We start from the raw sequence: 19,642 nt of genomic DNA, 5'->3' as shown, positions 1-19,642 counted from the left end.
CTGTGTATTGTACGAGTACGAATACGGGTGCATACGAGTAGAATTGTTGATGAAACTGAACGAGGATGTAATTGTAAGCATTTTTGTTAAGTAGAAGTATTTTGATAAGTGTATTGAAGTCTTTTAAAAGTGTATAAATACATATTAAAACACTACATGTATATACATTTTAACTGAGTCGTTAAGTCATCGTTAGTCGTTACATGTAAGTGTTGTTTTGAAACCTTTAGGTTAACGATCTTGTTAAATGTTGTTAACCCAATGTTTATAATATCAAATGAGATTTTAAATTATTATATTATCATGATATTATCATGTATGAATATCTCTTAATATGATATATATACATTAAATGTCGTTACAACGATAATCGTTACACATATGTCTCGTTTCGAAATCATTAAGTTAGTAGTCTTATTTTTACATATATATTTCATTGTTAATACACTTAATAATATATTTACTTATCATTTAACATAATTAACCAAGTGTATCAATATCTTAATATGATTCATATGTACCTAGTAAGACGTTGTTATAACGATAATCGTTATATATATCGTTTTCGAGTTTCTTAAATTAATAGTCTCATTTTTATGTATATAACTCATTGTTAAAATACCTAATGAGATACATACTTATAAGAAAATCATGTTAACTATATATATAACCATATATATGTCATCGTATAGTTTTTACAAGTTTTAACGTTCGTGAATCACCGGTCAACTTGGGTGGTCAATTGTCTATATGAAACATCCTTAGAACACGTCAAACATTCTCCTACGTATTTAGCAACATCGGCTTTCATACTCGGCCACCAAAAATGTTTCTTGAGATCCTTGTACATCTTCCCCGTTCCAGGATGTATTGAGTATCTGGTTTTATGAGCTTCTCTAAGTACCATTTCTCTCATATCTCCAAATTTTGGTACCCAAATCCTTTCAGCCCTATACCTGGTTCCGTCTTCCCGAATATTAAGATGCTTCACCGATCCCTTGGGTATTTCATCCTTTAAATTTCCCTCTTTTAAAACCCCTTGTTGCGCCTCCTTTATTTGAGTAGTAAGGTTATTTTGAATCATTATATTCATAGATTTTACTCGAATGGGTTCTCTGTCCTTCCTGCTCAAGGCATCGGCTACCACATTTGCCTTCCCCGGGTGGTAACGAATCTCAAAGTCATAATCATTCAACAATTCAATCCAAATAATTATAAATTGTAGTATTAATACACTTAATGATATGATAGCCGGAGATTATACAAGAAACTACCGAGAAGATCATCCAAATTCAACAACGGTTGAAAACCGCCCAAAGTCGACAAAAGAGCTACGCTGACATTAAAAGAAAAGATATAGAATTTGAAATTGGAGAGATGATCATGCTTAAAGTTGCACCTTGGAAAGGCGTTGTTCGATTTGGTAAACGAGGGAAATTAAATCCAAGGTATATTGGACCATTCAAGATTATTAATCGTGTCGGACCAGTAGCTTACCGACTTGAGTTACCTCAACAACTCGCGGCTGTACATAACACTTTCCAAGTCTCGAATTTGAAGAAATGTTTTGCTAAAGAAGATCTCACTATTCCGTTAGATGAAATCCAAATCAACGAAAAACTTCAATTCATCGAAGAACCCGTCGAAATAATGGATCGTGAGGTTAAAAGACTTAAGCAAAACAAGATACCAATTGTTAAGGTTCGATGGAATGCTCGTAGAGGACCTGAGTTCACCTGGGAGCGTGAAGATCAGATGAAGAAGAAATACCCGCATCTATTTCCAGAAGATTCGTCAACACCTTCAACAGCTTAAAATTTCGGGACGAAATTTATTTAACGGGTAGGTACTGTAGTGACCCGAACTTTTCCATGTTTATATATATTAATTGAGATTGATATTTACATGATTAAATGTTTCTAACATGTTAAGCAATCAAACTTGTTAAGACTTGATTAATTGAAATATGTTTCATATAGACAATTGACCACCCAAGTTGACCGGTGATTCACGAACGTTAAAACTTGTAAAAACTATACGATGACATATATATGGTTATATATATAGTTAACATGATTTTATTATAAGTATGTATCTCATTAGGTATTTTAACAATGAGTTATATACATAAAAATGAGACTATTAATTTAAGAAACTCGAAAACGATATATATAACGATTATCGTTATAACAACGTCTTACTAGGTACATATGAATCATATTAAGATATTGATACACTTGGTTAATTATGTTAAATGATAAGTAAATATATTATTAAGTGTATTAACAATGAAATATATATGTAAAAATAAGACTACTAACTTAATGATTTCGAAACGAGACATATATGTAACGATTATCGTTGTAACGACATTTAATGTATATATATCATATTAAGAGATATTCATACATGATAATATCATGATAATATAATAATTTAAAATCTCATTTGATATTATAAACATTGGGTTAACAACATTTAACAAGATCGTTAACCTAAAGGTTTCAAAACAACACTTACATGTAACGACTAACGATGACTTAACGACTCAGTTAAAATGTATATACATGTAGTGTTTTAATATGTATTTATACACTTTTAAAAGACTTCAATACACTTATCAAAATACTTCTACTTAACAAAAATGCTTACAATTACATCCTCGTTCAGTTTCATCAACAATTCTACTCGTATGCACCCGTATTCGTACTCGTACAATACACAGCTTTTAGATGTATGTACTATTGGTATATACACTCCAATGATCAGCTCTTAGCAGCCCATGTGAGTCACCTAACACATGTGGGAACCATCATTTGGCAACTAGCATGAAATATCTCATAAAATTACAAAAATATGAGTAATCATTCATGACTTATTTACATGAAAACAAAATTACATATCCTTTATATCTAATCCATACACCAACGACCAAAAACACCTACAAACACTTTCATTCTTCAATTTTCTTCATCTAATTGATCTCTCTCAAGTTCTATCTTCAAGTTCTAAGTGGTCTTCATATATTCTACAAGTTCTAGTTACATAAAATCAAGAATACTTTCAAGTTTGCTAGCTCACTCCCAATCTTGTAAGGTGATCATCCAACCTCAAGAAATCTTTGTTTCTTACAGTAGGTTATCATTCTAATACAAGGTAATAATCATATTCAAACTTTGGTTCAATTTCTATAACTATAACAATCTTATTTCAAGTGATGATCTTACTTGAACTTGTTTTTGTGTCATGATTCTGCTTCAAGAACTTCGAGCCATCCAAGGATCCGTTGAAGCTAGATCCATTTTTCTCTTTTCCAGTAGGTTTATTCAAGGAACTTAAGGTAGTAATGATGTTCATAACATCATTCGATTCATACATATAAAGCTATCTTATTCGAAGGTTTAAACTTGTAATCACTAGAACATAGTTTAGTTAATTCTAAACTTGTTCGCAAATAAAAGTTAATCCTTCTAACTTGACTTTTAAAATCAACTAAACACATGTTCTATATCTATATGATATGCTAACTTAATGATTTAAAACCTGGAGACACGAAAAACACCGTAAAACTGGATTTACGCCGTCGTAGTAACACCGCGGGCTGTTTTGGGTTAGTTAATTAAAAACTATGATAAACTTTGATTTAAAAGTTGTTATTCTGAGAAAATGATTTTTATTATGAACATGAAACTATATCCAAAAATTATGGTTAAACTCAAAGTGGAAGTATGTTTTCTAAAATGGTCATCTAGACGTCGTTCTTTCGACTGAAATGACTACCTTTACAAAAACGACTTGTAACTTATTTTTCCGACTACAAACCTATACTTTTTCTGTTTAGATTCATAAAATAGAGTTCAATATGAAACCATAGCAATTTGATTCACTCAAAACGGATTTAAAATGAAGAAGTTATGGGTAAAACAAGATTGGATAATTTTTCTCATTTTAGCTACGTGAAAATTGGTAACAAATCTATTCCAACCATAACTTAATCAACTTGTATTGTATATTATGTAATCTTGAGATACCATAGACACGTATACAATGTTTCGACCTATCATGTCGACACATCTATATATATTTCGGAACAACCATAGACACTCTATATGTGAATGTTGGAGTTAGCTATACAGGGTTGAGGTTGATTCCAAAATATATATAGTTTGAGTTATGATCAATACTGAGATACGTATACACTGGGTCGTTGATTAATTCAAGATAATATTTATCGATTTATTTATGTACATCTAACTGTGGACAACTAGTTGTAGGTTACTAACAAGGACAGCTGACTTAATAAACTTAAAACATCAAAATATATTAAAAGTGTTGTAAATATATTTTGAACATACTTTGATATATATGTATATATTGTTATAAGTTCGTGAATCAACCAGTGGCCAAGTCTTACTTCCCGACGAAGTAAAAATCTGTGAAAGTGAGTTATAGTCCCACTTTTAAAATCTAATATTTTTGGGATGAGAATACATGCAGGTTTTATAAATGATTTACAAAATAGACACAAGTACGTGAACTACATTCTATGGTTGAATTATTGAAATCGAATATGCCCCTTTTTATTAAGTCTGGTAATCTAAGAATTAGGGAACATACACCCTAATTGACGCGAATCCTAAAGATAGATCTATTGGGCCTAACAAACCCCATCCAAAGTACCGGATGCTTTAGTACTTCGAAATTTATATCATATCCGAAGGGTGTCCCGGAATGATGGGGATATTCTTATATATGCATCTTGTTAATGTCGGTTACCAGGTGTTCACCATATGAATGACTTTTATCTCTATGTATGGGATGTGTATTGAAATATGAAATCTTGTGGTCTATTATTATGATTTGATATATATAGGTTAAACCTATAACTCACCAACATTTTTGTTGACGTTTTAAGCATGTTTATTCTCAGGTGATTATTAAGAGCTTCCGCTGTCGCATACTTAAATAAGGACGAGATTTGGAGTCCATGCTTGTATGATATTGTGTAAAAACTGCATTCAAGAAACTTATTTTGTTGTAACATATTTGTATTGTAAACTATTATGTAATGGTCGTGTGTAAACAGGATATTTTAGATTATCATTATTTGATAATCTACGTAAAGCTTTTTAAACCTTTATTGATGAAATAAAGGTTATGGTTTGTTTTAAAATGAATGCAGTCTTTGAAAAACATGGAACGTTTTTAATCAATAAGAACGGGACATTTCAGTTGTTTAACCTAATAAAATTACAAAAATATGAGTAATCATTCATGACTTATTTACATGAAAACAAAATTACATATCCTTTATATCTAATCCATACACCAACGACCAAAAACACCTACAAACACTTTCATTCTTCAATTTTCTTCATCTAATTGATCTCTCTCAAGTTCTATCTTCAAGTTCTAAGTGTTCTTCATATATTCTACAAGTTCTAGTTACATAAAATCAAGAATACTTTCAAGTTTGCTAGCTCACTCCCAATCTTGTAAGGTGATCATCCAACCTCAAGAAATCTTTGTTTCTTACAGTAGGTTATCATTCTAATACAAGGTAATAATCATATTCAAACTTTGGTTCAATTTCTATAACTATAACAATCTTATTTCAAGTGATGATCTTACTTGAACTTGTTTTCGTGTCATGATTCTGCTTCAAGAACTTCGAGCCATCCAAGGATCCGTTGAAGCTAGATCCATTTTTCACTTTTCCAGTAGGTTTATCCAAGGAACTTAAGGTATTAATGATGTTCATAACATCATTCGATTCATACATATAAAGCTATCTTATTCGAAAGTTTAAACTTGTAATCACTAGAACATAGTTTAGTTAATTCTAAACTTGTTCGCAAATAAAAGTTAATCCTTCTAACTTGACTTTTAAAATCAACTAAACACATGTTCTATATCTATATGATATGCTAACTTAATGATTTAAAACCTGGAGACACGAAAAACACCGTAAAACCGGATTTACGCCGTCGTAGTAACACCGCGGGCTGTTTTGGGTTAGTTAATTAAAAACTATGATAAACTTTGATTTAAAAGTTGTAATTCTGAGAAAATGATTTTTATTATGAACATGAAACTATATCCAAAAATTATGGTTAAACTCAAAGTGGAAGTATGTTTTCTAAAATGGTCATCTAGACGTCGTTCTTTCGACTGAAATGACTACCTTTACAAAAACGACTTGTAACTTATTTTTCCGACTACAAACCTATACTTTTTCTGTTTATATTCATAAAATAGAGTTCAATATGAAACCATAGCAATTTGATTCACTCAAAACGGTTTTAAAATGAAGAAGTTATGGGTAAAACAAGATTGGATAATTTTTCTCATTTTAGCTACGTGAAAATTGGTAACAAATCTATTCCAACCATAACTTAATCAACTTGTATTGTATATTATGTAATCTTGAGATACCATAGACACGTATACAATGTTTCGACCTATCATGTCGACACATCTATATATATTTCAGAACAACCATAGACACTCTATATGTGAATGTTGGAGTTAGATATACAGGGTTGAGGTTGATTCCAAAATATATATAGTTTGAGTTGTGATCAATACTGAGATACGTATACACTGGGTCGTGGATTGATTCAAGATAATATTTATCGATTTATTTATGTATATCTAACTGTGGACAACTAGTTGTAGGTTACTAACAAGGACAGCTGACTTAATAAACTTAAAACATCAAAATATATTAAAAGTGTTGTAAATATATTTTGAACATACTTTGATATATATGTATATATTGTTATTGGTTCGTGAATCAACCAGTGGCCAAGTCTTACTTCCGACGAAGTAAAAATCTGTGAAAGTGAGTTATAGTCCCACTTTTAAAATCTAATATTTTTGGGATGAGAATACATGCAGGTTTTATAAATGATTTACAAAATAGACACAAGTACGTGAAACTACATTCTATGGTTGAATTATCAAAATCGAATATGCCCCTTTTTATTAAGTCTGGTAATCTAAGAATTAGGGAACAGACACCCTAATTGACGCGAATCCTAAAGATAGATCTATTGGGCCTAACAAACCCCATCCAAAGTACCGGATGCTTTAGTACTTCGAAATTTATATCATATCCGAAGGGTGTCCCGGAATGATGGGGATATTCTTATATATGCATCTTGTTAATGTCGGTTACCAGGTGTTCACCATATGAATGACTTTTATCTCTATGTATGGGATGTGTATTGAAATATGAAATCTTGTGGTCTATTATTATGATTTGATATATAGGTTAAACCTATAACTCACCAACATTTTTGTTGACGTTTTAAGTATGTTTATTCTCAGGTGATTATTAAGAGCTTCCGCTGTCGCATACTTAAATAAGGACGAGATTTGGAGTCCATGCTTGTATGATATTGTGTAAAAACTGCATTCAAGAAACTTATTTTGTTGTAACATATTTGTATTGTAAACCATTATGTAATGGTCGTGTGTAAACAGGATATTTTAGATTATCATTTTTTTGATAATCTACGTAAAGCTTTTTAAACCTTTATTGATGAAATAAAGGTTATGGTTTGTTTTAATATGAATGCAGTCTTTGAAAAACGTCTCATATAGAGGTCAAAACCTCGCAACGAAATCAATTAATATGGAACGTTTTTAATCAATAAGAACGTGACATTTCAGTTGATGACATATATATGGATATATATATATAGTTAACATGATACTATGATAAGTAAACATATCATTAAGTATATTAACAATGAACTACATATGTAAAAACAAGACTACTAACTTAATGATTTTTAAACGAGACATATATGTAACGATTATCGTTGTAAAGACATTTAATGTATATATATCATATTAAGAGATATTCATACATGATAATATCATGACTTAAATGTCCCGTTCTTATTGATTAAAAACGTTCCATATTAATTGATTTCGTTGCGAGGTTTTGACCTCTATATGAGACGTTTTTCAAAGACTGCATTCATTTTAAAACAAACCATAACCTTTATTTCATCAATAAAAGTTTAAAAAGCTTTACGTAGATTATCAAATAATGATAATCTAAAATATCCTGTTTACACACGACTATTACATAATAGTTTACAATACAAATATGTTACAACAAAATAAGTTTCTTGAATGCAGTTTTTACACAATATCATACAAGCATGGACTCCAAATCTCGTCCTTATTTAAGTATGTGACAGCGGAAGCTCTTAATAATCACCTGAGAATAAACATGCTTAAAACGTCAACAAAAATGTTGGTGAGTTATAGGTTTAACCTATATATATCAAATCATAATAATAGACCACACGATTTCATATTTCAATACACATCCCATACATAGAGATAAAAATCATTCATATGGTGAACACCTGGTAACCGACAATAACAAGATGCATATATAAGAATATCCCCATCATTCCGGGACACCCTTCGGATATGATATAAATTTCGAAGTACTAAAGCATCCGGTACTTTGGATGGGGTTTGTTAGGCCCAATAGATCTATCTTTAGGATTCGCGTCAATTAGGGTGTCTGTTCCCTAATTCTTAGATTACCAGACTTAATAAAAAGGGGCATATTCGATTTCGATAATTCAACCATAGAATGTAGTTTCACGTACTTGTGTCTATTTTGTAAATCATTTATAAAACCTGCATGTATTCTCATCCCAAAAATATTAGATTTTAAAAGTGGGACTATAACTCACTTTCACAGATTTTTTTACTTCGTCGGGAAGTAAGGCTTGGCCACTGGTTGATTCACGAACCTATAACAATATATACATATATATCAAAGTATGTTCAAAATATATTTACAACACTTTTAATATATTTTGATGTTTTAAGTTTATTAAGTCAGCTGTCCTCGTTAGTAACCTACAACTAGTTGTCCACAGTTAGATGTACAGAAATAAATCGATAAATATTATCTTGAATCAATCCACGACCCAGTGTATACGTATCTCAGTATTGATCACAACTCAAACTATATATATTTTGGAATCAACCTCAACCCTGTATAGCTAACTCCAACATTCACATATAGAGTGTCTATGGTTGTTCCGAAATATATATAGATGTGTCGACATGATAGGTCGAAACATTGTATACGTGTCTATGGTATCTCAAGATTACATAATATACAATACAAGTTGATTAAGTTATGGTTGGAATAGATTTGTTACCAATTTTCACGTAGCTAAAATGAGAAAAATTATCCAATCTTGTTTTACCCATAACTTCTTCATTTTAAATCCGTTTTGAGTGAATCAAATTGCTATGGTTTCATATTGAACTCTATTTTATGAATTTAAACATAAAAAGTATAGGTTTGTAGTCGGAAAAATAAGTTACAAGTCGTTTTTGTAAAGGTAGTCATTTCAGTCGAAAGAACGACGTCTAGATGACCATTTTAGAAAACATACTTCCACTTTGAGTTTAACCATAATTTTTGGATATAGTTTCATGTTCATAATAAAAATCATTTTCTCAGAATAACAACTTTTAAATCAAAGTTTATCATAGTTTTTAATTAACTAACCCAAAACAGCCCGCGGTGTTACTACGACGGCGTAAATCCGGTTTTACGGTGTTTTTCGTGTTTCCAGGTTTTAAATCATTAAGTTAACATATCATATAGATATAGAACATGTGTTTAGTTGATTTTAAAAGTCAAGTTAGAAGGATTAACTTTTTTTTGCGAACAAGTTTAGAATTAACTAAACTATGTTCTAGTGATTACAAATTTAAACCTTCGAATAAGATAGCTTTATATGTATGAATCGAATGATGTTATGAACATCATTACTACCTTAAGTTCCTTGGATAAACCTACTGGAAAAGAGAAAAATGGATCTAGCTTCAACGGATCCTTGGATGGCTCGAAGTTCTTGAAGCAGAATCATGACACGAAAACAAGTTCAAGTAAGATCATCACTTGAAATAAGATTGTTATTGTTATAGAAATTGAACCAAAGTTTGAATATGATTATTACCTTGTATTAGAATGATAACCTACTGTAAGAAACAAAGATTTCTTGAGGTTGGATGATCACCTTACAAGATTGGAAGTGAGCTAGCAAACTTGAAAGTATTCTTGATTTTATGTAACTAGAACTTGTAGAATATATGAAGAACACTTAGAACTTGAAGATAGAACTTGAGAGAGATCAATTAGATGAAGAAAATTGAAGAATGAAAGTGTTTTTAGGTGTTTTTGGTCGTTGGTGTATGGATTAGATATAAAGGATATGTAATTTTGTTTTCATGTAAATAAGTCATGAATGATTACTCATATTTTTGTAATTTTATGAGATATTTCATGCTAGTTGCCAAATGATGGTTCCCACATGTGTTAGGTAACTCAAATGGGCTGCTAAGAGCTGATCATTGGAGTGTATATACCAATAGTACATACATCTAAAAGCTGTGTATTGTACGAGTACGAATACGGGTGCATACGAGTAGAATTGTTGATGAAACTGAACGAGGATGTAATTGTAAGCATTTTTGTTAAGTAGAAGTATTTTGATAAGTGTATTGAAGTCTTTCAAAAGTGTATAAATACATATTAAAACACTACATATATATACATTTTAACTGAGTCGTTAAGTCATCGTTAGTCGTTACATGTAAGTGTTGTTTTGAAACCTTTAGGTTAACGATCTTGTTAAATGTTGTTAACCCAATGTTTATAATATCAAATGAGATTTTAAATTATTATATTATCATGATATTATCATGTATGAATATCTCTTAATATGATATATATACATTAAATGTCTTTACAACGATAATCGTTACATATATGTCTCGTTTAAAAATCATTAAGTTAGTAGTCTTGTTTTTACATATGTAGTTCATTGTTAATATACTTAATGATATGTTTACTTATCATAGTATCATGTTAACTATATATATATCCATATATATGTCATCATATAGTTTTTACAAGTTTTAACGTTCGTGAATCACCGGTCAACTTGGGTGGTCAATTGTCTATATGAAACATATTTCAATTAATCAAGTCTTAACAAGTTTGATTGCTTAACATGTTAGAAACATTTAATCATGTAAATATCAATCTCAATTAATATATATAAACATGGAAAAGTTCGGGTCACTACAGTACCTACCCGTTAAATAAATTTCGTCCCGAAATTTTAAGCTGTTGAAGGTGTTGACGAATCTTCTGGAAATAGATGCGGGTATTTCTTCTTCATCTGATCTTCACGCTCCCAGGTGAACTCAGGTCCTCTATGAGCATTCCATCGAACCTTAACAATTGGTATCTTGTTTTGCTTAAGTCTTTTAACCTCACGATCCATTATTTCGACGGGTTCTTCGATGAATTGAAGTTTTTCGTTGATTTGGATTTCATCTAACGGAATAGTGAGATCTTCTTTAGCAAAACATTTCTTCAAATTCGAGACGTGGAAAGTGTTATGTACAGCCGCGAATTGTTGAGGTAACTCAAGTCGGTAAGCTACTGGTCCGACACGATCAATAATCTTGAATGGTCCAATATACCTTGGATTTAATTTCCCTCGTTTACCAAATCGAACAACGCCTTTCCAAGGTGCAACTTTAAGCATGACCATCTCTCCAATTTCAAATTCTATATCTTTTCTTTTAATGTCAGCGTAGCTCTTTTGTCGACTTTGGGCGGTTTTCAACCGTTGTTGAATTTGGATGATCTTCTCGGTAGTTTCTTGTATAATCTCCGGACCCGTAATCTGCCTATCCCCCACTTCACTCCAACAAATCGGAGACCTGCACTTTCTACCATAAAGTGCTTCAAACGGCGTCATCTCAATGCTTGAATGGTAGCTGTTGTTGTAGGAAAATTCTACTAACGGTAGATGTCGATCCCAACTGTTTCCGAAATCAATAACACATGCTCGTAGCATGTCTTCAAGCGTTTGTATCATCCTTTCGCTCTGTGTGACGATCGCTCCAAATCCATATGGACGAACACGTCATTCATTGATTTCATTGCGAGATATTTGACCTCTATGTGATACATTTTGTAACATTGCATTCGTTTGAAAAGGTATTTCATAAATGAATATATAAATTCCAGGTTTTTTTACATCTGATGATTCCTACGTATAGACAATCACCATTTAAATGGTTTACAATAATACATCTGTTGACAATACAGTCAAAATAAGATACATGGTAATGGTTTGATGAATGCAAGTTTCTTGTATATAGCATGTATGACTCCAAGCACATAACTTGTATCACGTATGAGCAAACAGCGGAAGACTTCTAGAAACCTGAGAATAAACATGCTTCAAGTGTCAACACAAAGGTTGGTGAGTTCATAGTTTTAATATTACACATAATCCGTATATCAATGTGGATTACAAAAGTTCAGTTGTTTCATTCAAAACGTTTATCATTATGTTTTAAATAAAAGGTGGACCACAAGATTTCAGTTGTTTCATCCGAAACGTTTATCAATCGGTTCTACAAAATTGAGCACCCTGGTAACTAAACTTTAATGTTTATATAATTTGTACCCTTTGTATAATCATCTTAATAATACACGCAAACCAACGTGTACGCTTCTCAAATAGCATACGTCCGTTAAAAGGCTAGCGCTCTAGCTCGGACGGGGATATCAAGCCCTATGGATCCATATACAATTATTCGCGCCCACCAGTCCATATCCTATGTACTGGCAGCTACTAGTTACCAAAGCTAAGGGATTTCCGGTTTAACTCAGTGTAGAATTTAGTATGTACTTGTGTCTTATCGCGTTTAAAATAAATTGCATGTATTCTCAGCCCAAAAATATTTAAAGTATTTAAAAAGGGATCTATAACTCACGCATATAAATATTGTATATCGGTTAATAAAGCATTTGCATGTATTCGCAGTTAAAAATATATTTCAAAAGCATTTAATAAAGCAGTTGTAAAAATAGCGCATGTATTCTCAGTCCCAAAAATATAAAGAGTAAAAGGGAATCAAATGAACTCACTGTTTAATATTGATATACAATATTGCAGGAAAGCACGTAGACGCATCGGAGATGATAAATACGAGGTTTGATTCACAAAAAAATACCCCCGAACATTACCCATAACCTCCTTGGCAATAACCCATAATTTCCTTAGCTCTAGCTTGCTCGAAAACTCATTTTGAAAATTACTTGGACAGCACTCCGTCGTAATATTTTATGTACATTATTATTTTTGTATCGCAAAAATAATAACACTAATAATAAAAATAATAAGATTAATAATAATCTTATTATTATTAATAATAATAATAATAATAATAATAAAATAAATAAATACGGAGTAAAAATAATATGTGTGTGATTTATCTGGCCAAAACTCGAGAATTTATAGCACTTGGCCTGAAATCTGGAGTCATGCGACTCGCATGGAAATGGCCTTCTGGCCATGCGACTCGCATGAGGACCAGGGACAGCTCACATTGTTTTGTAATTTAGCTCGTCGACATAATTAATTATTAATATAATATATATAATTTAAATAATTAATTATATATTATATTAAATTCACGTGCATAGTTGACTTGTAATTTTTGTTCCGATAAGTCGTACGTCATCACTCGACTTATGTCCCGGTTCTGGTTTTTCGAATGTCCTTTCGTACGCTGAGAAAACTTGCATTTTACGTTTCGTGACACGTACCTTTGTCAAAATATAGCCTTAAGTTATCCATAAAATATACCACTGTAGCAAAGTTACTGTAGCAAGGTCAATTTTTACTGTAGCAATTCACTGTAGCAAAGTCAATTTCACTGTAGCAAATAGTGATTTTCGAAAACACTGTAGCATTTTGAGTAATGTGGCAAATTGGAAAACACTGTAGCAAATTAGTGTTTTACTGGTTCATCTTAAACGCTTTATTTAACTTATCTAAATATCAATCGAATCAATAAACGAATGTTACTATCGTTTATTATATATATGTATATATCTTTTTAATATACATAAATCAATTTTTAAATACACATTGGAAGTTATTTATAAATAAATTTTAATAATAAATATCTCAACTTATCATATATATTCAAATAGATATTTAAACCAATAAGTTTAATGTACGGTATCAAACAATTAATACATTGTTACCTTTTCATGTTATAGTATATATGTATCTGTTTACATATAATTGTTCGCGAATCGTCGAAAACAACCGAAGGTATTTCAAAAATTTTGAGATTCAGTTTTACAGACTTTGCTTATCGTGTCAGAAATGTTAATCATACAAAGATTAAGTTTAAATTTAGTCAAAATTTCCGGGTCATCACAGTACCTACCCGTTAAAGAAATTTCGTCCCGAAATTTGAGTGAGGTCGTCATGGCTAACAATAAACATGTTTTCATGACGAAAATGTGTTGATAAATAGAATTTTTATCACCGTTGAATAATATGGATAAAACAATCCAATTACTCGAAGCGTATGAGAGAAGTTATCGTAATAGAGTGAAATGGAGAATACAGATACGTTTTAACTCTTGACGTAGTAACGATTGATTTCCGGAATTTAAGCAATAGAAAATCTTCATAATCTAAATAAGATTTGATTCTTCGGAATTTGCGGAAATTAGGATTTTCTTTGATTAAATGTGTAATCTGCCTCGATTGCTATGTCTGATATTTCGCTATAAATTGACCTCTTCCGTTTCATTTATTTTCACCACTCCTACTTTCTTCTTTATTATTTCATACATCCCAACAGATTGTGAAAATGCTTAATCCAGTTCTGATTCTTGATATTTTCCTGGCTATCGTATCCTTCATTCTTCTTTTTCATCTACCACCAGAGGAAGTTATTTTCTTCTACTATTACCTTGGGGTTATAGTGTTTTTCATTCTCCCGTGTCTTTATGTTGCTATACGCATTGATATACACGGTTTGTAATTTCGGGGTTGTTATCGGGCTTTATATTCTCCATTATATTTCGGAGCTTCAAGCTTTCGTTTTCTCTTCCCGACCTTAAGTCAAGCGAATAATGGTCCAGAATTCGTAGGTATGAATTTCAGAATAAACATAATTAATGTTCTACGAAAGAAACGGTAATGGCACAATCTGACTTGTCAAATTACCAGAATATCCGAAAAAGACCGAATCATCAAGAAATATATTTTCTTGATATATTTAGAGATTATATAGAATGAAAGATTTATGTAACATGGTTTATGATGAGGGTGTGATCTGTGAACCTTTGTCACGTTCCATTAGAAACTCAACATGACTTACTGTAATATAATCACGTTGATCAAGTGTCATTATATTATACTAACTCATGCTTCAGTTCCCAACATTACTTCAAAACATCCATTTTTTTTCGAATTTTTTTTTTTTTTTTAGAAATTAAAATAGTTTCTTTTATGATGTAACACAGATAGCGCGAAGAGGTAATGATTTCAGATAAGAATGGTTTAAAAAAAATATCTTCAGAAATATGGAGGATATTTATAATGGGAGATACGATGATATCTTAGAATATTTAAGATAAGATGATGATGAAGAATATTGTCCGCAAAGGTTTTAGTGTAAGGAGCAAGGTATTCTTTAATGATTTAAGCAGACTCTGAATCATTTGGATTCTTTGAAGGTAGATTTAGTCTTTGTGATTTGTCCACAGCCTCCTTCATGGTCTGCTCAATCCGTTTTTCAATTCCAAACCTTCTCTTTTTCTCTGCTTTACCACCATACTATTCTTTATCATCAAACTTTTGACTGTTAAGGTCGTTTACAGTTTTTGCTGCTTCATCAGCATTGTTCCAATTTCAGAGAACTAGTTTCATAGTTTGGGGTGTTTTTCAAAAACTTCACATTCGAAGTATGTAATTCGAGGAGGTAGACGTTATATGTACACATATAACTGTTGGCGTAGACGTGCTGCAAGATTTCAAAATACTGATTGCAAATTCCCGATAGTTGGAATGGCAACTATTGTTACAAGATGTGGATGAGTACATGATAGGGTTTCAATGTATATATAGTGATTTTCGGAGAGTTTCAAATAGCAGAGTGACGGAGTCGCTGGTACATTTACTGCTAATATGGTGGAACATAAAAGGTTCCCCAGTAAAAAAAAAAAAAAACGTATATGCCAAAGTTATAAGTCTGAAAGGTCGTCGTTGACTAGTTGAATGGGTGATAATACTGGATACTTTTAAAAAGGAATTGCAAGGTTACTTTCAGTAATAATAATGCCAAAGGATTTATCACAGATACGTGTTAAAGTTTTACTTAGGTTTCGAGAGCTTTCCAGATATATGATTATAAGTACAAATCTTTCTTCTCGTAGATATCGTGTAGTTGGTTTGTCTTCTCGTTTGTTCATTAGTTGAAGTGTTTCCAAGAATTTCGATGGGTTTGAACGCAAAATATAATCATATGATGTTCTAGTACTGTTCTGAATTCAAAGCATGGGTTTCGAAGCATGGTTTTGAAAGATGTAGGAATCTAAGAGTGATGTTTTTCGTTTAATCTTGACTTGGATTCTGATCTATCGAAATCAGAATATGAAATTGAATGAAAATGGTTATTCTGCGATGAACAGATACGTATATCTATAGGTTTGAGCAGTATAGTTAATGATTGCTGAATCAGAATTGAAGAATGTATAGTGTAACATATTAATGTGGAATTTATATATTTCTAGGGTATTACCTACCCGTTAAAATATTCTCATCATTAACAGTTTGTACAAAAGGATTTTCAATTACAATCTTTATGAAAATATATGTATGTATATTTCCTTCAGATGTAATATAGATTTAATGAGTTATTAAACTCATTTGATTTTCGGTTGGAACTAGAAACGAATAATCTCTTCTATATTAAAGATTACATAATCGTCGCAGGATATTTCTCCAATGAAGTTATGAATTAATACTTCATCGTTTATGGTTATTAGTATTCTTCGGTGCCTACGGTGCGTATGAGGTTGATACTCGTGGGACAGATTGTGAGGTCAATTTTTACTGTAGCAATTCACTGTAGCAAAGTCAATTTCACTGTAGCAAATAGTGATTTTCGAAAACACTGTAGCATTTTGAGTAATGTGGCAAATTGGAAAACACTGTAGCAAATTAGTGTTTTACTGGTTCATCTTAAACGCTTTATTTAACTTATCTAAATATCAATCGAATCAATAAACGAATGTTACTATCGTTTATTATATATATGTATATATTTTTTTAATATACATAAATCAATTTTTAAATACACATTGGAAGTTATTTATAAATAAATTTTAATAATAAATATCTCAACTTATCATATATATTCAAATAGATATTTAAACCAATAAGTTTAATGTACGGTATCAAACAATTAATACATTGTTACCTTTTCATGTTATAGTATATATGTATCTGTTTACATATAATTGTTCGCGAATCGTCGAAAACAACCGAAGGTATTTCAAAAATTTTGAGATTCAGTTTTACAGACTTTGCTTATCGTGTCAGAAATGTTAATCATACAAAGATTAAGTTTAAATTTAGTCAAAATTTCCGGGTCATCACACTCTGCCCATCAGTTTGTGGATGATAGGCAGTACTCATGTCTAGACGAGTTCCTAATGCTTGTTGTAATGTCTGCCAGAATCTTGAAATAAATCTGCCATCCCTATCAGAGATAATAGAGATTGGTATTCCATGTCTGGAGACGACTTCCTTCAAATACAGTCGTGCTAACTTCTCCATCTTGTCATCTTCTCTTATTGGCAGGAAGTGTGCTGATTTGCTGAGACGATCAACTATTACCCAAATAGTATCAAAACCACTTGCAGTCCTTGGCAATTTAGTGATGAAATCCATGGTAATGTTTTCCCATTTCCATTCCGGGATTTCGGGTTGTTGAAGTAGACCTGATGGTTTCTGATGCTCAGCTTTGACCTTAGAACACGTCAAACATTCTCCTACGTATTTAGCAACATCGGCTTTCATACCCGGCCACCAAAAATGTTTCTTGAGATCCTTGTACATCTTCCCCGTTCCAGGATGTATTGAGTATCTGGTTTTATGAGCTTCTCTAAGTACCATTTCTCTCATATCTCCAAATTTTGGTACCCAAATCCTTTCAGCCCTATACCTGGTTCCGTCTTCCCGAATATTAAGATGCTTCTCCGATCCCTTGGGTATTTCATCCTTTAAATTTCCCTCTTTTAAAACCCCTTGTTGCGCCTCCTTTATTTGAGTAGTAAGGTTATTATGAATCATTATATTCATAGATTTTACTCGAATGGGTTCTCTGTCCTTCCTGCTCAAGGCATCAGCTACCACATTTGCCTTCCCCGGGTGGTAACGAATCTCAAAGTCATAATCATTCAACAATTCAATCCACCTACGCTGCCTCATATTCAGTTGTTTCTGATTAAATATGTGTTGAAGACTTTTGTGGTCGGTATATATAATACTTTTGACCCCATATAAGTAGTGCCTCCAAGTCTTTAATGCAAAAACAACCGCGCCTAATTCCAAATCATGCGTCGTATAATTTTGTTCGTGAATCTTCAATTGTCTAGACGCATAAGCAATCACCTTCGTTCGTTGCATTAATACACAACCGAGACCTTGCTTTGATGCGTCACAATAAATCACAAAATCATCATTCCCTTCAGGCAATGACAATATAGGTGCCGTAGTTAGCTTTTTCTTCAATAACTGAAACGCTTTCTCTTGTTCATCATTCCATTCAAATTTCTTCCCTTTATGCGTTAATGCAGTCAAGGGTTTTGCTATTCTGGAAAAGTCTTGGATGAACCTTCTGTAGTAACCAGCTAGTCCTAAAAACTGGCGTATGTGTTTCGGAGTTTTCGGGGTTTCCCACTTTTCAACAGTTTCTATCTTTGCCGGATCCACCTTAATACCTTCTTTGTTCACTATGTGACCGAGGAATTGAACTTCTTCCAACCAAAATGCACACTTTGAAAACTTAGCGTACAATTCTTCCTTCCTCAATACTTCTAACACCTTTCTCAAATGTTCACTGTGTTCTTGGTCATTCTTTGAGTAAATAAGTATGTCATCAATGAAAACAATGACAAACTTATCAAGGTATGGTCCACACACTCGGTTCATAAGGTCCATGAACACAGCTGGTGCATTAGTTAAACCAAACGGCATGACCATAAACTCGTAATGACCGTAACGTGTTCTGAAAGCAGTCTTTAGAATATCATCTTCTTTCACCCGCATTTGATTATACCCGGAACGTAAGTCAATCTTTGAATAAACAGACGAGCCTTGTAGTTGATCAAATAAGTCGTCGATTCTCGGTAGTGGGTAGCGGTTCTTGATGGTAAGTTTTTTCAACTCTCGGTAGTCGATACACAACCTGAATGTACCATCTTTCTTCTTGACAAACAAAACAGGAGCTCCCCACGGTGATGTGCTTGGTCGAATGAAATCACGCTCTAAAAGTTCTTGTAATTGGCTTTGCAGTTCTTTCATCTCGCTGGGTGCGAGTTTGTAAGGAGCACGAGCTATTGGTGCAGCTCCTGGTACAAGATCTATTTGAAATTCAACGGATCGATGTTGGGGTAATCCCGGTAATTCTTTCGGAAATACATCGGGAAATTCTTTTGCAATGGGAACATCATTGATGCTCTTTTCTT

The sequence above is a fragment of the Rutidosis leptorrhynchoides genome, chromosome 2 (genome assembly GCF_046630445.1).
Source record: "Rutidosis leptorrhynchoides isolate AG116_Rl617_1_P2 chromosome 2, CSIRO_AGI_Rlap_v1, whole genome shotgun sequence".
In the NCBI taxonomy this organism is placed as follows: Eukaryota; Viridiplantae; Streptophyta; class Magnoliopsida; order Asterales; family Asteraceae; genus Rutidosis; species Rutidosis leptorrhynchoides.
The sequence above is the reverse complement of the archived record's forward strand: the minus strand, read 5'-3'. Positions refer to the sequence as shown.